Consider the following 21,349-nt stretch of genomic DNA (forward strand, 5'->3'; position numbering starts at 1 on the left):
CCCACTAAAGCCGGGTCAGGACCCGGTTTGTTCCGGGCTGACCCGGTTCATTAGCACTTAGTATATATAGCTTTTTGGAGAAAAACCCTAGACATGTTATCTTCTATCTTAGTTTCTATCTAATTTTTCTTTCCCCTTTGGTTAAAAAAAACGAGTTTGTTAAGATATATCTGAAGGGATTTGATCATTCCAAAGCTGTATCTTATCATCTCATCATCTCATCATCTCATTTCTACTTCTAAACATGATTAACATCATCTCTTGCAAAAGATTAGATGTGTTCTTCATGATTAGTGAGTAGTCATCTTTTAAGCTTCTAGGTGTGTAGATTAGGGTGATTAGATGTAGATTAATGATTGTTTAAGCTTAGATTCTCTTCTCCTTTCCTTAGTTAGCTGATCCTAATGCTAGATCCTTGCACATCACTTGGGTCTAGAATCTGGGTTTTTCATGCACCAAAAGTGTTTGATGAAATGCCTGAATGAAAGCTAACTAAGGGTTCATGCATTAATGTCATGGGAATGATTGTTAAATGCATGAATGACATATTAGAACTGTTTCTTAATGCTCATTGATTCATATTTCACAAATGATCATTTGGTTTGAAAATGGATTAGTGTAGAGGTTAGTGCCTTCATGAGAGGATTAATCTAGATTAGAGTTCTAAGTTAATTGGAATTTGAGATCATGTGATGCTTGCTTTATCTTTCTGTATAAGATTCAGTCTTTCTTAGCTCTTATTTTGATGCACAAAGAGGCTGTCTGGTCATTTTAGACTTGGACCCTTATGCTTGTTGATTGTTTATTCATCTAATGGGAATTAGTCTTGAATTGGTAATTAACAAAGGGATTTCTGTCATGAGAATGAATTAATCTGAATTGGAAGTCTAGACTAAAGATTTGCAAGTGTTGCATTGTTTGTTTAGCATCATGAATTCACATTTAAAGCACCCTGATCAATGATCACATCTAGAGGTTTAGCTTTCTCTTTATTTGAATTTGAGTGTTTGTTTAGTTTCTCTTGCTTGTTTAATTCTTTATTACTGTTTGTTCTTGCTTGTTTTGTTATATGCTTTTAGATAATCTTGGTTACCAACTCATCTGTTTAGTTAGACTTGGATCAAGAATTGATCCTCATAGTCTTAGTGTCTAGAATCTCTCCATTTGGATTGATACCTCAAGTGCTACAATGACATGAGTAGTTGAGGAATTGATCAAGGATTGAAAAATTCCTACTATCAATTTGGCGCCGTTGCCAATTGGAGAGTTCATTCTAGCATTAGGACTTTGGATCTTCTTGAGATCAAGTCATTTTCTTTTGTTTTACTGATTACCTTTCTAGTGCTGTCTTTGTTTTCAGGTGTATGAACACCAGAAGTCAAGCAAGGAGACAACGAGAAAGAGCTGAGCACATTGAGAGGTTGGGTATGGATCAAGGGCAACAGGCTCATGGTGGTAATGGAAACCACCAGAATCAAGAAGAGCCACCGCCTCCACGTCCAAGACAAGTTGTGGGAGCTGGTGATGAGGCCAATGCTCAGGATCAAAGACATGGGATTCAAGCCCCAACACCTGAAAACGATTTTGAGATCAAATCTGGCCTGATCAACATGGTGCAATCAAACAGGTTCCATGGCTTGGCATTAGAAGACCCATTAGATCACATTGACAACTTTGATAGAGTTTGTGATCTAACTAAGATGAATGGAGTGAGTGAGGACAGTTTGAAGTTGAGGCTATTTCCTTTTTCTCTAGGAGACAAAGCTCATCAGTGGGAAAAGTCTCTACCTCAAGGATCAGTCACAACTTGGGAGCAATGCAAAAGAGCATTTCTAACCAAGTTCTTCTCTTCATCAAGAACAGCAAGGTTAAGAAATGAAATCTCAAGTTTCATTCAGAAGAACCATGAATCATTTTGTGAGGCTTGGGAAAGATTTAGAGGGTATACCATGCAATGCCCTCACCATGGATTCTCAGATTGTCAGCTGCTAAGTACCTTCTACAGAGGTGCTTTACCAAAGGTCAGAATCCTCTTGGACACAGCTTCAAATGGTAATTTTATGACCAAGGAAGTCAATGACGCCATGACCCTAGTGGAGAATGTAGCTCAAAGTGATGAGCTTTATGGATCAGACTTTGAAAGGAATTCAAGAGGAGCTGTGAGTGCTGAAGAGGAAAGGACAAGGAAAGACATCAAGTCTCTCAATGAGAAGCTAGACACACTTCTCTTAGCTTCTCATCAGTCAGCCAACTTTGTTAGAGATGTGAATCCTGTGTTTCAAGACACATTTCAAAGGGAAGACATCACAGCTGAGGTGAACTTTGTAGGTGGCCAACAAGGTTACCAAAAGGGCTTTACCTACTACAAGAATCCCCCAAACCAGAACTTCTATCCTCAAAACACTCAACAACAAGGTTTTTTATCTCCCCAACAACAAAGTCTCCAACAGAACTCAGAGAATAAGGATCAAGAAGTGCAGAACCTGCTCCAGCAAATCCTCCAAGGTCAAGCAAATGGTGCCATGGACTTCAACAAGAAAATGGCAGAGATTAACAACAAGGTGGATTGCACTTATTCTGATCTTCTAACTCAACTTTCCACCTTGGCTTCCAAAGTCAATACTCTAGAGAACAACAAGGGCCACTGCAGTTCTCAAGCTCAAAGATCTTTACCAGGGACATCAGTTGCACATCGAACAGAATACTGCAATGTCATCCTCTCAAATGCTGAGAATCATGCTGCTGTCCAAGAAATTGAGGATCTTCTCCATGGCAATGTCTCAAGTGAAAAATTCATGACAAAAGATGATGAGGACGCCATCATAGATGAGTTTGACTTCCTGTTCTGTGATCTCAATGAGGACATTGAGAAAGATGGTGGGGAGGCAGCTTCTTTTTATATGAGAAAGAATGATTCTGAGATTACTGAAAGAAAGGATCAGAGAATGGTTCAAGGAAGGATATCTGATGGAGTCTCTAGCACTGGTTCAACAAGGGCGAAACCCAAATCAATTACCAAGCTAGGTAATCCAGGAAAGTTTTCCATCTCATGCTCTCTTGGAAATTTGAAAGTGGACAATGCTTTGTGTGATTCTGGATCAAGCATCAGTGTAATGTCTTTAGACATGGTGGAGAGACTAGGGATCAAGAGTCTTAAGCATCACCCCATGTCAATTACCTTTGGAGATTCATCCTCAAAGAAGCCATATGGAATCCTTGAAGACTACCCATTGAAAATTGGTGAATGCACAGTTCCAACAGATTTTGTAGTTATGAAGATGAAGAAGACAAAAGAGCTACCTCTTTTGCTTGGAACTCCATTTCTGAACACCACAGGAGCAAGGATGGACTTTGATACTCAAAGAGTGGTGCTTGCTAAGGTAGATGATGAAGTATCTTATCCTCTTAAGTCTCCTCTTGCTGGGTTTTGTGGAGTTATATCTGATGATTCTGATGAGTTGAAGCACTATGAGATGAAGTATGTGGGGAGTATTGGAAAAGAGTATGAAAAGTCAAACTTAGTGACTTAAAACAAAGTGCTCTTGGGAGACACCCCAAACTTATCCTTTGTAAATATTCTTTTTAATGCTTTCTCTTGGTGTTTTTAGGATGTTTTGATGTGTCTTGTGGAGTGTGTTCAGGTTACAGATGACCTGGTGTTCTTTAGCCTCCTGAGATTCACAATTCCACTACTCCTTTCCATCACAAACAAATCTGGTAACACTCCAAACTCCTTGTACATATGCATCTAGTTCTTTATTTCTCATTTTGCATCTTTCTTGCTTTTGTCTTTCACTCCTCTCTTATGCTTTTATAACACAAGGGACTGTGTTATTTAAGTGTGGGGGAGGGGTTTTGTGTTTACTAATCATGTTTATTCTGCTCTTATTTTGCTTTTCACTTTGAGTCTCATTTTGCATTCATCTAAGTGCATATAAAAAACCAAAAAAATGGAAAAATCTGAAAAAATTTCACAAAAAAATGTTCATTCTAGTTGCATTTCACATTTTAGGATCGAGTCTAGTCTGCATTTTCATATAGGTTGCATCATATGCAAATGGGAGTAATGATAGGTTCTTTCCTTGAGAGTACATCACTTTGAGAATTTGGATTAAATATGCTTGTGAAATGACTTCTTTGCTTGCAAGGCTTGAAATGGTTTAAATCTGAGAAGCAAGTTTGAATTGAACTCAACTCTAATAGGTGAAAACCTTGAACTTGACTTGAAATTATCTTTGATGCATTGTTTGAATAAGCTTGTGGATACCTATATACATATTTGAGCTAGAATCCTGTTTTTACCACCCTGTTCCTTAGCTCAAATAGCTGAGTCCACATCTGGATCAGTTTTCCTCACCTTGAACCCATCCTTCCTTCAAGCCAAATGTTTGTGTGTGATTGAAAGGCCACCTTGGATCAAACTTAGCAGAAAGTGTTAGGTTTAGAGCGACAAGGGCAAGTCTCATTGAGTGTTAAGTTCCATCATCAAGGAGCTGAGAGATTTGGTGAGAACTAAGTGTGGGGGAATACTTGTTGGTGAGTGGAAAAAGGAGAGATGAGTGGAAATAAAAGGAGAATGGTGAGAACTAGGGGATAGAAAAAGAAAAGAAATCAGTCTTGGAGTTTTGAGTCAAAGAAAGTGAGCTCTAGTGTTTTGAAAAGAAAAAGTCTAGCCTCTAAATGAAAAGAAAAGAAAAGAAGCCCAAGAGCTCAAATGTTTTAAAAAGAAAGAAAAAGAGGCTAGAGGTTACAAAAGAAAGTGAAAAAGAGCTATGTAAAGTTTGGACTCCAAGACTTGAGTGTGAAAATGAAAAGTGAGTCCCCTAGTGAGAGGAAAATGAGTGTGGAAAGTGAGGTTCTTGAGAGGTTGAGCAAGTGAGAAAGCTTTGAGTAGAGTATGGGGTGGGATGAGTCCTTGCCCTTGTATGCATAGGTTGCTTTTTACCTTTAGCATTCTGCCAAAGTTTGATCATTCATAGAGAGATCCCCTTGCTGCATTGAACCCACTCAGGCGCTGATGAGACCATTTTAGTCTCATTACCTCACCCTAGCCAAACTTTGCTTGTTTGAACGTTGCATCATTTGATCCACTTGATAAAGGGCTTAATGAATGTCAAAGAGTTGAGGAATAAGAGAACTTGTGGAGATTACTGTTGAGTTGATACATCAGAGTATGGTCTTGCATTGCATATTGAGCATGAACATGAATTCTCTTAGTGGTCACTTTTCTCTTTCAAGAAAAAAAAAATGAGCTCCCAATGCATTCAACCTTTTCCTCTCATTTATTCCTTTTTGCTTGAGGACAAGCAAAGGATAAGTGTGGGGGAGTTGATATATTCATAAATTGCATCATTTAATGTACATATTCTAGTCAAAATCATGTCTCATTTGCATGCATTTTAGGTCTTTAGGCATTGTTTTAGGACTTAGGAGATTGCATTAGGTCCAAGAGAGTTTTGCATGTTTTTGAGTGTTAAACAGGTGCTTTTGGAGCCAATTTGGAGTGGATGATGTGATTCAGATGAAGAAATGGAGTTGGAATGATCAAAAATGGTGAAAAGGTGATATGTCTATATTTTACATCATTTAGAGTGCATTTAAGAGTCCTCATCATGTGTTTTCCCATGTAAATTGAGTCTTTAGGCATGAAAATAGGATTTAGGGCTTGCATTAGGTCCCAAAGAGTTTTGCATGTTTTGAGGTCTTTATCAGGTGCTTTGGGAGTCATTTGGAGCTTAAGAAGAGGAGCAGAGAAGAAGACGGTGAAGAAAACGGTCAAAAATGGTGAAAACCGCTTGGAGGAATTTCTCGGCCAAATCGCGTACCGGACGGACACAGCCCTCGGCCAAAATCCTTACCGATCGTTCAACCGCGACCAAAAAGCTTACCGATCGCTCAGCACCGACCAAAGTCCGTACCGATCGACCAAAGTCAGCCTGGGTCGAAGATCAGGTGTAAATACCGCGGGTTGAGTTTTTGGCCGAGGCGAAGGAATCTTTACGACCAAAAAGCTTACCGCGGTACACAGCCCTCGGCCATTTTCCTTACCGCGGGAAGCTTTTCTCGACCAAAATCTGTCCTTGTCCGCGCGTTTCAAAGATCAGCAATCCGGGAACCTTCCGGTCCGAACCAGTTGGCGGGGTCTTCAGCAAAGTTGGAGATAATCAAACAAAGATCCCAGAACAGTTGGAATCATCCAATTCGGACCAGTAGGGAGAAAGATACAGCTTCCGGAAGATGCACCAACATTACGCGCATCTGAGAACTGAACGGCGAAGTACAAAGGTCACGGCGGACGGAGCCTTGCCGGACCAAATCAGCTTGCCCGGTCTTCATCAAAGTTTGAGATCTGTGAAAGACCTTTTCAGAACAGTAGGGATCGCTCAATTCGGACGAGTGGTTTGAAAGATAAAGTCTCTGGAGTTCACATCGGTCCAAACAGCTTATTTTCCGGTGATTTCGATGCGGTTCAAAGATGTGAATCCAGGAAGACTTCCACTACCCAAGCTCCGACGGTTTCTTCACCAAAGTTCGAGTTTATTGAGTCACCTTGACTATGGAAATGGTCTCAGAGCATTTGGAGTCGTGGGTCGAAAATTACTGCTTCCGGAAGGCGACATGGTCGATACGGGCCCAAATATGTTGCGATACGCGCTAAGTGTTTCTTCAGGGCTCGGCATCATTACCTCGACATCGGCCAAGTCAAGGCTCATATTTTGGGAGTATTCTGAACTAGGCCTCGTGCTGACGCCTCGGCACGTTGGAATCAAGGCATGCACACGTAAGAAATGAAGCTGGAAACGACTAAGTGTTGAACGTGCACCTCGGCGCAATGACCTCGGCGTGCATGCCGGCCCCTGTTCGCTCAAACCCCTCGACTACCAAGCGCCTCGGCATTTCATGCCGAGGTCCATTGTCACGAACCCAGAATCAAGAACAAAGCTGCCCAAGAACACACACGTGAAGATGGATCGAAGACTAGGGTTCATGCATGTTCTTGACGTGTTCTTCACGAGATGTTCATTTGGATCTGGACTCACGTGCACTCCTCGACATGAAGACCTCGGCTTCACTCTCCGACACACCGTGGCACTCACCCATCAACCCAAGAACGCGGTTCAGTACCCGGTTTGTTCCGGGCTGACCCGCGATACTTTACCTTTGCTATATATACATTTTGAGACTAAAAACCTAATCATCTTATCTCTTATCTGTTTTTGGCTTTAAGAACTTACCTCTTTTGTGAAACTTGATCAGTCTAATCCGATATCTCGTTTTTGCATCAGAAATCTTGTTCTTTCTTTATTTTCTTTTGTCATCTATCATTAAACTCCTCATCATGACTAGCTACACGTCTTGCAAAAGACTTAGTGAGCTCGTTATGATCAGTGAGTAGTCGTTTAAGCGGCTTTAGATAGGTAGATTAGGGTGTTTCAAGGTGGATTAATGGGTTTAGGTGTCTAGTCTTGCATGTTTCATTCCTTAACCGACGAGATCTCTAGGCTGGATCCAAGCACATCACTTGAGGTTCAGATCTGAGACATATCTCGCATCAAAAGTGTTTGTAGAAATGTCTGAACCACTCGGTTAAGTGTTTAAGAGTCTTTCATCGCGGGGGTGATAGTTTGTTCTCTTAAATGACATTTTTGAACTGATTCTTATTGCTGACTGATTCGTGCTTCTCAAAAGGGATTTTGGTATGAAAGAGGATCACTTTAGACGTTTAATACTTTCATGAGAAGATTAACATGCCTTGAGTTCAAAGTTAAATGAAACCGCTTGATGTTTTGATTCATTAACCAACTAGTTGAACTTGGAAGCACCCGAGTCAAGTATCTCGTCTAAAGCTTTTGCCTTTGTTATCATTCATTACCATCATCTGAATCACCTGTTTGTTATTTGCATCTTGATTAGTTTAAATCTCTGCTTTTATTTAACTTTATTGCTCATTTGCCTGTTAATCATTGTCACCAAACTTTTATCATCTTGTCTTGACTTAAGTGAACAAATGACATAGTCTAGTGTCTCGTTGACTTGTCTGGATTGATACCTCTTTGTGCTACTTCGACAAAGGGGATTGATAGCCCTGAGACCTAAAAAGTCATATCTTAGTTATCAGAAATCGATCTGTACCACACCTGAACTTGGTGAATTTTTGAAAAAAAAATTTGTTGTTTTCTTGCTTTGGTGCTCACAGCTGTTTGAGAAAATGCAGGATGGGAGGAACAAAAAGAACAGCGGCCATGGAGAAATCGAAAAAAGAGAAAGCTGGAGCTTCAGAGGATCAGATTATACCTTTTGGGCATAAAGTTTTCAAGAAACAGAAGAAACAGAGAAAGCCAAAGAATCCAGCTGAGAAGAAAGCAAAAATGTGGGTGCACCAAAGAAAACCAAGGCTTCTACTTCAAAGAATTCTGGCAAAGAACTGGCGCTGGTTGAAGTTGTTCAAAGGAAAGGAAAAGAGGTGGCTGTGGCTGAGGATGAAGAAGAAACAGAGAGTGATCCTGAAGTAGCATTGCAGCCGGTTAAGAAAGCAAAGACAAAACCAGAACCTGAGGACAAAGAACCAACTTTTGATGACTACTTTGCTATGTTCAAGGATGTAAAGGTGCTGCAAACCAAGTTCCCTGATATGGAGCTGCTGAAAAAGATGGGGCTTCTTGAAGAGGTTCAGCTCATTTTTAACAACATGGGATTTGGTGGATTCTTTGAGATAAAGATGTGGCTCATGATGGAGTAACTCAAGAGTTCCTTGCATCCCTTGAAGTTTGTGGATATGGCCCAAGAGATCAGAGTATCAAAGAGGGAAATGGTCTTGGGCACATAGAGTTCACAGTCAATGGTACACAACACCATGTAAGCTTCAAGGAACTAGATGAGATCTTTGCCTTTTCAAGACCTGCACAGGATGAGACATTGAAGTTCACATACCCTGATCACATGATTACTGACCTGTGGGATACAATTGCTTTTGGGAGCTTCAGGGGAGGAAGATGCAAGAGTTCATGGATAAGAAACCCAGCCATCCGCTATGCTCACAAAGTACTTTTCCAAATGTTTTTTACCAAACACAATGATGGTGTGGTGCATCTAGCTGACATGGAGCTACTGGGTATGGGTCTGCATCCTCTCATCAGTCATTTGAAGAGCAAGAGAGAATTACATCTCCCACACTACATCCCTTCTGGTGGTGCATTCTTGGTACGCCATATGCTGATATACAAAGACATTGCTTGGAGTGAGGGTAAAAGCCAGAAGCTCACTAAGTTGCACAATGGATGGTTAGTGACAAAGATTCTGAAAGCAAGAGGTTTTGTCTTTGATGATGTTGAGGTCAAGCCTGAGTTGATTGATGAAGCTACCCTCACCAAGGTTGGGTTTTTAACAGAAAGCAATGGTGAAAACTTCTTGTAAAGCTTCAAGCTTTTACAAAATGAGAAGGTCCAAGTTCTGTTGCCACACCCAGCCATCACCACTCTCACAGAAAGGCACAATGTCTCCTTTATTGTTCTAAAGGATCAGCTCTACAACCCAGCCATTGACCCTCCAATTCGCAAATGCAAGAGGACTGCAGGTTCCAAGGGTAAAGAACCAGTTGAAGAACAGAGCACAACTAGAACCGCCGGTTGTGAGAATGAGGAGCCAAGAGATCTTGAAAGAAGGATGGGAGCAGGCCGGTATCACTTTGATCCTTATGTTTGGGGTCAACCTGATTATCACACAAGGAAGCTGTATTCCAGAGTTAACAGCCTTCAGAAATGGTGCAAATGGCAAGACAAAACGATCCACAAGCTAGTTGACTGTGTTAGGCAACTAAAACAGAAGGTGAAGAAACTCACAGCTCCAGCCGCCTCACCCAAACAAGATACAAGACCTGCACAGGATGAGACATTGAAGTTCACATACCCTGATCACATGATTACTGACCTGTGGGATACAATTGCTTTTGGGAGCTTCAGGGGAGGAAGATGCAAGAGTTCATGGATAAGAAACCCAGCCATCCGCTATGCTCACAAAGTACTTTTCCAAATGTTTTTTACCAAACACAATGATGGCGTGGTGCATCTAGCTGACATGGAGCTACTGGGTATGGGCTGCATCCTCTCATCAGTCATTTGAAGAGCAAGAGAGAATTTCACCTCCCACACTACATCCCTTCTGGTGGTGCATTCTTGGCACGCCATATGCTGATATACAAAGACATTGCTTGGAGTGAGGGTAAAAGGCAGAAGCTCACTAAGTTGCACAATGGATGGTTAGTCACAAAGATTCTGAAAGCAAGAGGTTTTGTCTTTGATGATGTTGAGGTCAAGCCTGAGTTGATTGATGAAGCTACCCTCACCAAGGTTGGGTTTTTAACAGAAAGCAATGGTGAAAACTTCTTGTACAGCTTCAAGCTTTTACAAAATGAGAAGGTCCAAGTTCTGTTGCCACACCCAGCCATCACCACTCTCACAGAAAGGCACAATGTCTCCTTTATTGTTCTAAAGGATCAGCTCTACAACCCAGCCATTGACCCTCCAATTCGCAAATGCAAGAGGACTGCAGGTTCCAAGGGTAAAGAACCAGTTGAAGAACAGAGCACAACTAGAACCACCGGTTGTGAGAATGAGGAGCCAAGAGATCTTGAAAAAAGGATGGGAGCAGGCCGGTATCACTTTGATCCTTATGTTTGGGGTCAACCTGATTATCACACAAGGAAGCTGTATTCCAGAGTTAACAGCCTTCAGAAATGGTGCAAATGGCAAGACAAAACGATCCACAAGCTAGTTGACTGTGTTAGGCAACTAAAACAGAAGGTGAAGAAACTCACAGCTCCAGCCGCCTCACCCAAACAAGATACAAGACCTGCACAGGATGAGACATTGAAGTTCACATACCCTGATCACATGATTACTGACCTGTGGGATACAATTGCTTTTGGGAGCTTCATGGGAGGAAGATGCAAGAGTTCATGGATAAGAAACCCAGCCATCCGCTATGCTCACAAAGTACTTTTGCAAAAGTTTTTTACCAAACACAATGATGGTGTGGTGCATCTAGCTGACATGGAGCTACTGGGTATGGGCTGCATCCTCTCATCAGTCATTTGAAGAGCAAGAGAGAATTTCATCTCCCACACTACATCCCTTCTGGTGGTGCATTCTTGGCACGCCATATGCTGATATACAAAGACATTGCTTGGAGTGAGGGTAAAAGGCAGAAGCTCACTAAGTTGCACAATGGATGGTTAGTGACAAAGATTCTGAAAGCAAGAGTTTTTGTCTTTGATGATGTTGAGGTCAAGCCTGAGTTGATTGATGAAGCTACCCTCACCAAGGTTGGGTTTTTAACAGAAAGCAATGGTGAAAACTTCTTGTACAGCTTCAAGCTTTTACAAAATGAGAAGGTCCAAGTTCTGTTGCCACACCCAGCCATCACCACTCTCACAGAAAGGCACAATGTCTCCTTTATTGTTCTAAAGGATCAGCTCTACAACCCAGCCATTGACCCTCCAATTCGCAAATGCAAGAGGACTGCAGGTTCCAAGGGTAAAGAACCAGTTGAAGAACAGAGCACAACTAGAACCGCCGGTTGTGAGAATGAGGAGCCAAGAGAACTTGAAAGAAGGATGGGAGCAGGCCGGTATCACTTTGATTCTGATGTTTGGGGTCAACCTGATTATCACACAAGGAAGCTGTATTCCAGAGTTAACAGCCTTCAGAAATGGTGCAAATGGCAAGACAAAACGATCCACAAGCTAGTTGACTGTGTTAGGCAACTAAAACAGAAGGTGAAGAAACTCACAGCTCCAGCCGCCTCACCCAAACAAGATACAAGAGAAGAGGTGGGAGAAATCTCAGCCGCTCATGACCTTGTGTTCCCACCAGGAAAAGAAGACTGGGTCAACCCGGCCACAGCGTTCCTACCAGACTCACCTGAGAGCAGCCCACCTAGATACTCAACTCCATCATGTTCCACCTCCAACCCATCTCACTACCTGGGATCAGACCTCAGCGATTGAGGTAAACACTCCAAACTCTGTACATATGCATGTAGATCTTCTTTTACTCTTTTGCATTTTACTTGTTTGCTTTGCTTTAACTTCTTTCGCATGCTTTTATAACACAAGGGACTGTGTTATTTAAGTGTGGGGGAGGAGATTCATCTTTTACTAATCATGTTTTCTCTGTTCTTATTTTACACTTTGTGTCTTGAGTCACATTCTTGCATGCATTCATATAGTCTCATCTAAGTGCATATAAAAAACCAAAAAAATTGAAAAATCTGAAAATTTTTCACAAAAAAAAAATTTCATCTAGTTGCATTCTCATTTTTAGGATTGAGTCTAGTTGCATATTCATGTAGGCTGCATCAATGCAAGGGAGTAATGATAGGTTTTTCCTTGAGAGAATATCAGTTTAAGAATTCGGTTCACTGCCCTAGTTTCTAGTTCTTTGCTGCATGTAAACAAGAATGAAATCAAGTCTGATCCATGCTTTGAACTTGTTGAGTGAATCAAGCTTTGATTAGTCCAGCCTTATCTAAGTGAGAACCTTAATTTGACAATCTAATTATCATTGCTTGTGCATGTCACTGTGAACTCATGGGTACCCTTAAAATATTTGAGCTCTCTTATCCCTTTTACCACTCTTTGCTAGCTCAAATAGCTGTTCTCTCATTTTAAGACAGTTCCCTGCCTTTAACCAAACCTTCCTTGAAGCCTGAAACACTATAGTGAGAGATGTGAGGCCTTTTTCTGAATAAACTTGACAGAAAGTGTTGGGTTTAGGGCGACAAGAATAGAGTCTCATGTAGATCTAGCTCAACATCATGAGTCTAGAGTAGGCTAGGAAGAGTTCTTAAGAAGCACCGAGTGGAAAAGAGGAAGTTTGAGATGAAAACCAGGTGTTGGAAAAGAAAAGAAAAAGGTTTGGGGTCTGCTGTGTAAAGAAAGAAAAGCTCTTGTGTTTTGAAAAAGAAAGTCTAGCCTCTAAGAAAAAAGAAAAGAAAAGAAGCCAAAAAGGCTCAAGTGTTTGAAAAGAAAAGAAAAGAGGCTAGAAAGTGTTGTATGAGAAAGAGCTAAGTGGAATATTCAGTCCCCAAGACCTGAGTTTAAGGTTGAAAAGATGAATCCCCTAGTGAGAAAAAGAATGAGAGTGAAGTGAGGAGAGGGTTGATAAGGCAATGAATGTCTTAAGAGAGGAGTAGCTAGGATGTTATCTTCTTGGGAGTAGAGTTAAGGTGAAAGACCAATTTGGGGCATTGGGTAGATGGGATTCTGCTCTTGTATGCACCAGTTGCTTTTTACCCTTAGCATTCTGTTAAAGTTTATTCCTTCTTGAGTGATCCCTTGAGCTGAATGGAAGCGAAAGCATTAAATGAGATTATCTTTGTCTCATGACCCTGTCCCAAGACAAGTGAGTTCACATGATTTGCATAAGCATGATTCACATGAGCTTTAATGAATGTCAAAAGGTTGGAACTATGGCTGTTTGTGAAAAACTTAAGCTTGAGCTTGATTCATTCATTGATAAGTATGGCTAAAGTTTTGTGAGTAATCTTGTTTGCAATGCATCTTAGAATTAGCAACTAGGACAGTGAGCCTTGAACTCTTTTAGTGATACACTCTCTCATTAAGTAATATGAACTCCCAATGCATACAACCTCTTTCTCTCATTTGCTCTTTTTGCTTGAGGACAAGCAAAGGACAAGTGTGGGGGAGTTGATATGTTCATAATTTGCATCATTTAGGCTGTATATTTCATTCCAAATCATATCTTATTCCATGCATTTTAGGTCCTTAGGGTTTGTTTTAGGACTTAGGAGATGCATTAGGTCCCAATGAGTCTTTGCATGTTTTGAGTGTTTATCAGGTGTATTAGGAGCTATTTGGAGTTGAAAAGATGAATCCAGGAAGAGAAATGGTGATCAAGACTTGAAAGATGGTGAAAATGGGTTTTGGAGGTTCTCGGCCATTCTCGCATACCGCAGGAAGGTTTTTCTCGGACATTCGCATGTACCGCGGGTGGATTCCTCGGCCAAAACGTGTACCGGCTAGTTAAGTTTCTCGGCCAAAATTTCCGGGTGCAGACACATTTCCGAAATCGCCTGTCCGGGGAACTTTCCGGTCCGATTCAGCTGTCGGGTGCTTCATCAAAGTTGGAGAAGATTGGATCATGGTTCCAGAGCAGGTGGAATCATAGGATTTGGAGGCGTGAGCAGAGAGTTAAGCTAGTCGGAAGGAACCCCTGTCTCGCTGCCGTATTGGATCGACCCGATGAGCTCCGAAGAATGCGAAGGACGGTGCACTTCCAGACCGATTCAGTTTACAGGCCCTTCATCATAATCCGAGATATTTGAGTCCTCTTTCCAGAACGTCTGAGATCATTCAATTCGAAGCTATGAGCAAGAAGATAACGTTTCCGGAATGGACACATGTCTAGAAGCCTCTTTCTGATCGTGTCAAAGCACTGCGAAGATGAGCCCTCCAGGAAACCTTCCACTTCCCAAGTGATATGTCTATATTTTACATCATTTAGAGTGCATTTTAGAGTCCTCATTATGTGTTTTCCCCATGTAAATTGAGTCTTTAGGCATGAAAATAGGATTTAGGGCTTGCATTAGGTCCCAAAGAGTTTTGCATGTTTTGAAGTCCTTATCAGGTGCTTTGGGAGTCATTTGGAGCCTAAGAAGAGGAGCAGAGAAGAAGACGGTGAAGAAAAAGGTCAAAAATGGTGACAACCGCTTGGAGGAATTTCTCGGCCAAATCGCGTACCGGACGGACAGAAACCTCGGCCAAAATCCTTACCGATCGTTCAACCTCGACCAAAAAGCTTACCGATCGCTCAACACCGACCAAAGTCCGTACCGATCGACCAAAGTCAGCCTGGGTCGAAGATCAGGTGTAAATACCGCGGGTTGAGTTTTTGGCCGAGGCGAAGGAATTTTTACGACCAAAAAGCTTACCGCGGTACACAGCCCTCGGCCATTTTCCTTACCGCGGGAAGCTTTTCTCGACCAAAATTTGGCCTTGTCCGCGCGTTTCAAAGATCAGCAATCCGGGGAACCTTCCGGTCCGAACCAGTTGGCGGGGTCTTCAGCAAAGTTGGAGATAATCAAACAAAGATCCCAGAACAGTTGGAATCATCCAATTCGGACCAGTGGGGAGAAAGATACAGCTTCCGGAAGATGCACCAACATTACGCGCATCCGAGAACCGAACGGTGGAGTACAAAGATCACGGCGGACGGAACCTTTCCGGACCGAACCAGCTTGCCCGGTCTTCATCAAAATTTGAGATCTTTGAATGACCTTTTCAGAACGGTTGGGATCGCTAAATTCGGACGAGTGGTTTGAAAGATAAAGTCTCCGGAGTTCACATCGGTCCAAACAGCTTATTTCCCGGTGATTCCAATGCGGTTCGAAGATGTGAAATCCAGGAAGCCTTCCACTTCCCAAGCTCCGACGGTTTCTTCACCAAAGTTCGAGCTTATTGAGTCATCTTGACTATGGAACTGGTCTCAGAGCATTTGGAGTCGTGGGTTGAAAGTTACTGTTTCCGGGAGTTGACATGGTCGATACAAACCCAAATATGTTGCGGTACGCGCTAAGTGTTTTCTCAGGGCTCGGCATCGTTACCTCGACATCGGCCAAGTCAAGGCTCATATTTTGGGAGTATTCTGAACTAGGCCTCGTGCTGACGCCTCGGCACGTTGGAATCAAGGCATGCACACGTAAAAAAATGAAGCTGGAAACGACTAAGTGTTGAACGTGCACCTCGGCGCAATGACCTCGGCGTGCATGCCGGCCCCTGTTCGCTCAAACCCCTCGACTACCAAGCGCCTCGGCATTTCATGCCGAGGTCCATTGTCACGAACCCAGAATCAAGAACAAAGCTGCCCAAGAACACACACGTGAAGATGGATCGAAGACTAGGGTTCATGCATGTTCTTGACGTATTCTTCACGAGATCTTCATTTGGATCTGGACTCACGTGCACTCCTCGACATGAAGACCTCGGTTTCACTCTCCGACACACCATGGCACTCACCCATCAACCCAAGAACGCGGTTCAGTACCCGGTTTGTTCCGGGCTGACCCGCGACACTTTACCTTTGCTATATATACATTTTGAGACTAAAAACCTAATCATCTTATCTCTTATCTGTTTTTGGCTTTAAGAACTTACCTCTTTTGTGAAACTTGATCAGTCTAATCCGATATCTCGTTTTTGCATCAGAAATCTTGTTCTTTCTTTATTTTCTTTTGTCATCTATCATTAAACTCCTCATCATGACTAGCTACACGTCTTGCAAAAGACTTAATGAGCTTGTTATGAATAGTGAGTAGTCGTTTAAGCGGCTTTAGATGAGTAGATTAGGGTGCTTTCAAGGTAGATTAGTGGGTTTAGGTGTCTAGTCTTGCATGTTTCATTCCTTAACCGACGAGATCTCTAGGCTGGATCCAAGCACATCACTTGAGGTTCAGATCTGAGACATATCTCGCATCAAAAGTGTTTGTAGAAATGTCTGAACCACTCGGTTAAGGGTTTAAGAGTCTTTCATCGCGGGAGTGATAGTTTGTTCTCTTAAATGACATTTTTGAACTGATTCTTATTGCTGATTGATTCGATGCTTCTCAAAAGACATTTTTGGTATGAAGGAGAATCAGTTTAGATGCTTAATACTTTCATGAGAAGATTAACATGCCTTGAGTTCAAAGTTAAATGAAACCGCTTGATGTTTTGATTCATTAACCAACTAGTTGAACTTGGAAGCACCCGAGTCAAGTATCTCGTCTAAAGTCCCTTGCTTTATTACATATTATCATCATCTGAATCGTTTAGTTATTATTTGCATCCTGTCTCTGTTTAGATCTAATCATTTGCTTTACCTTTCATGCTTAGTCGTTTGTTACGTAGCTTAGTTCAAAACCTTCACCTTTTGTCTTGACTTAAATGAACAAACATCATAGTCTAGTGTCTCGTTGACTTGTCTGGATTGATACCTCTTTGTGCTACTTCGACAAAGGGGATTGATAGCCCTGAGACCTAAAAAGTCATATCTATCACCAAGCACCGAAGGTTCCTTCACCAAATTTGAAGATGTCTGAGTCCTCTATCCTCTGAAACTGTAATCACACCATTCGGACCAGTACCCTAGAAGTTATGCTTCCCTGAACGCAAGGTGGTCCGAGGAGCCCTGAACGCTGCGAGATTGATAACCCCTATCAAAGCTTAAATTATGCTAAGGGAAAGATGGCACGGTGGAATGCCACGGTCCACATCTGACCGTGGCACTTGATTGCAGTTCTTTGGGGTTTGACACGATCTTCATGCCACGGCCTACACTTGACCGTGGCAATGTAACATTTGGCCGCAGAAGGATTTTACTTACATTCGGGATTTGACACGACCACACACCACGGCTTTAGATTTGGCCGTGGCAACTTTGTGCAATCTCTCGGCATTTGACACGGTCTCCATGCCACGACTTTAGACTTAGCCGTGGCAACTTTGTGCAACTTTTTGGCGTTTGACACGGCCATGCATCACGACCAGAGGGAACCCGTGGCACCAAGATTCATCCAAGAACAAGAGACACAGGACTTGACACAGTCACTTGCCACGGCTTGACCAAAACCTGCTTGACCGTGGCAACTTCTTCTTTACCCACCAAAGCCGGGTCAGTACCCGTTTTGTTCCGGGCTTACCCGGTTTGTCCAAGGCTACTATAAATACTTTTTAGACCTAATTTGGAGAGAACCTTACCTTTTCTTTAGTCTCCTTTTCCCTTTTTGGTGAAAGAACCATTGTTTTAAAACCTTGTTTTGAGTTTAATATCGATTTGAAGAGTGTTTTCCATCTTGTCTATCATTTCTCATCATTAAATCACACTTCTAATCATGATTAACAACACATCTTGCAAAGGATCTAGTGTGTTGATCATGATTAGTGAGTAATCTCCATATGAAGGTCTTAGATATGTAGATTAGGGTGCTTAAGTGGTATATTAGTGAGCTTAGGGGTTAGATCATGCATATTCCATTCTCTACAACCTGTTTTTAATGCTAGATCCATACAAATCATATGTGGTCTAGATTCTGGACATTTCATGCACCAAAAGTGTTTGATGAAATGTTTGAACCAAGGTTGTTAGAGGTTTAAGTGTTATTCATCATGGGAATTATTTTTATATGCTTAAATGACAGATTAAACTGTTTCTTAATGCTTGTTAATTCATGTTTCACTAATGATGATTAGGTTAGAAACTGTTTTGGCATAGAAGTTGATACCTTCATGAGAGGATTAACTTAATTTTTTTTTTTGGATGAATGTTAAATTTATTCAAACCGAAAAAATCGTTTCTACATCAAAGATGCGAGCTTTTTTAGTAAACTACAGCAAAAAATTTCTTTAAAAACAGCAGATACAATAATAATCAAATCCTGGTTGTTAACCAGGTTTGTAGCCCATCTTCATACTTGACGTCGCCTAGCAATCGGTTTAAGCTGAAGCAATTTTTCATTCCTTTATCGATGAGCTTGATCATAGCCGCTACTGTTTTTGGAATCGATCCATGTCTTCTGTCATTTCGTTCTCGCCATAGTGCATGAATAGTCATCTGGAATAAATATCGCAGAGCAAAGGTGGTTATGCGATTGCTCCTTGGACTTGAGATGATCAAAACCAGGTCTGTCCAGACAGTTGTGTAGTCACGAGCTAGGAGTCCTTTAGCCAAATTTTCCCAAATCTGTGACGAAAATGGGCAGGAGAAGAAAAGATGGGCACATGTTTCGTATGGGTCCTGGCACAACACGCAAGCTGTTGATGCGTTCGGTGCCCATCGCTGAACTCGGTCAGCAGTCGATAGCCGGTCATGAAGAGCAAGCCACGTTATAAAAGCATACCGTGGGCAATTATGTGTGAACCAAATAGTTTTCGACCAATGAACCTTCGGATATGTTTGCCTGATCTGTTCTCTGGTAGACTTTGTATCAAAACATGATTGAAAATTATTCGCCTTCCTCCTCCAAAGAAATCTATCCGCCTCGTTTACTCTGTGATGAAGCTTAGCAGATTCAATAGCTTCTTCAATTGTGTTGAGGCTTTGAACTCTATGCCGACGACGCCTATGAGAATTCAAAACCTCACTGACTGTCGCATCCTCTCTGATGCCCATATCCACTATACCCTTAGCACCAGTTAGTTTGAGAAGTTGCCCCTGAGCTGACCAGTTTTCATACCAAAACAAAGTCGACCGTCCATTCCCTAACTCAACGCGAAGAAACTCGGAAGCTTTTTCACGCATTTGCAGAATCTGTTTCCACATCCATGATCCCGGCGAGCTAGATGTGGGCTCTGGTGTTGTCCATATCGAACCATGTCTCATCAAATTTCGTCTTGTCCATCGAACCCAGAGAGAGTCTGCTGTTATGAGTCGCCACACCAATTTCAACAGACACACTTCATTTGCTTCACTGATATTTTTTAACCCAAGACCTCCCTCATCTTTCGATACACATACAGTTTTCCAGGCAAGCTTTGCTTTTCTTGGATTCAAATCCGGTCTAGACCAAAGAAAAGCCAAGCAAATTCGTTCCAGTTCAGCGATGCACCCGGCAGGGAGCCGAAAAGCATATATGCTTGCAACCACCGCTGATAGAAGCTGTAATCTTCCTCCAAACGACAAAGCTCGAGCAGTCCAAGAAGTAAAATTGCTCTTCATTCGTTCGATTAGTGGCAAATAATCCCAGGGTTCTCATTTGCTTTGTGAGTCAAGGTAACCCAAGAAATCTCACAGGCAATGATCCAAATTCGAGGGGGAAACTTTGCGCAATGTTCTCTTTAACAGAGTCTGGAACTCCAGCAATGAAAATAGTTGACTTCTCCACACTAATCCTCAGACCCGACATTTTCGAGAAGTCATCAAAGACCCCTAGAATCCCTTCAATCGATCTCCTCGTCCCATCAGAAAAAACCATTAAGTCATCAGCAAAACAGAGGTGTGTTAAGCGGGTGGTAGAGCACTTAGGATGGAATCCAAATTTCTGATCAATCGCTGCTTTATCTAGCATTCTGGACAGCACATTCATGCAAATGACGAATAAATACGGCGATAGGGAGCATCCTTGTCGCAAGCCGCGTGAAATCCCAAAATACCCACACAACTCCCCATTAACCTGAACCGAGAATGAAGCCGTTGAAATGCAGAGGTTGATCCAATGAATGAACGCAGGAGGGAAATTCAGAGCTTCCAGAGTAGTAATTAAGAAACCCCAATTAACAGTGTCAAAAGCCTTCGAAACATCGATCTTCATAGCGCATCGTGGAGAGATAGTGCTTCTATGATACCCAGCCACCAGCTCCGAAGCAAGCATCAAGTTCTCAATCAACAGCCGATCTTGTACAAAGGCTGACTGATTAGAAGCAATAAATCTAGGCAGAAGATGCTTCAATCTGTTAGCCAATATTTTGGAAATAACCTTGTACAGAACATTGCAGCAAGATATCGGTCAGAAATCTCTAATCTCTCTGGCTCCTTCTTTCTTTGGAATGAGTGCCAGTATGGTGGAGTTAACTCCTTTCGGAAGAAAACCCTTAATGAAAAAGGACTGTATCCCAACCAAAAATTCATCTCCTATGATCTTTCAGCTCTCTTTCAAAAATTCCACAGTATATCCATCAGGTCCAGGCGATTTATTTGAAGCCATAGCAAAGAGAACTCCCTTTACCTCCTCCGCTGTTACCTGTTTCAACAACTCTGCGTGGTCTTCCTCTGAGCACTGAAAACCGAGCAACTCGCTAATATCAAGAGCATTTGACTCCTCAATATCATCTGGAACAAAATTAAGAAAATCCTGAAAATGGTTCACCGCAGCTTCTTTGATCTCTGTCCTTTCGGTAATCAGATTGCCCTCATGCACAAGCTCGCGAATACCATTGCGTGCTGCTCTGCTTTTAACTGCTCGGTGAAATATTTTGTTATTTTGATCACCCACCGTCATCCAATGAAGCTTAGCCTTTTGAGCTAAGAATCTCTCCTCCAGATTAACACTCTTTTCCCATCGATCAAGTGCCTCTGATTCCTCTTGTTGGTTTCGCTGTGTAGGCGCATTCAGAGTATGTTCTTGTCGAAAACAGAGAGTCGCATAGTCCTCCTTTACTCTGCGGGAAATGTCACTCAGCAAATCTCGCGAAACAGTCCTAGCTATCGGTTTTAGCATCTTCAGCTTTTTTGAAAATCTGAACATTGCAGAGGTAGAGTGAAACAGAGGAATTGTGGAATCCCAGTATTGCTTAGGAGCCTCTTTAAACTGTGAAGTTTTAGCAATGACGTTCGAGAACTTGAATGGTTTCTTAGGCTTT

The 21,349-nt window shown here is 42.0% G+C and overlaps 1 non-coding gene across 1 annotated transcript; it reads right to left on the reverse strand.

Annotated features, from left to right (window-relative positions):
* Window positions 1–1,865: 1,865 nt before the first annotated feature.
* On the reverse strand, window positions 1,866–1,972 carry LOC112089425. Its single transcript, XR_002901063.1, has one exon. It is a non-coding gene; the product is annotated as a small nucleolar RNA R71 (small nucleolar RNA).
* Window positions 1,973–21,349: the final 19,377 nt, after the last annotated feature.

The sequence above is a fragment of the Eutrema salsugineum genome, unplaced genomic scaffold (assembly GCF_000478725.1).
Source record: "Eutrema salsugineum unplaced genomic scaffold, Eutsalg1_0 scaffold_12, whole genome shotgun sequence".
Lineage (NCBI taxonomy): Eukaryota > Viridiplantae > Streptophyta > Magnoliopsida > Brassicales > Brassicaceae > Eutrema > Eutrema salsugineum.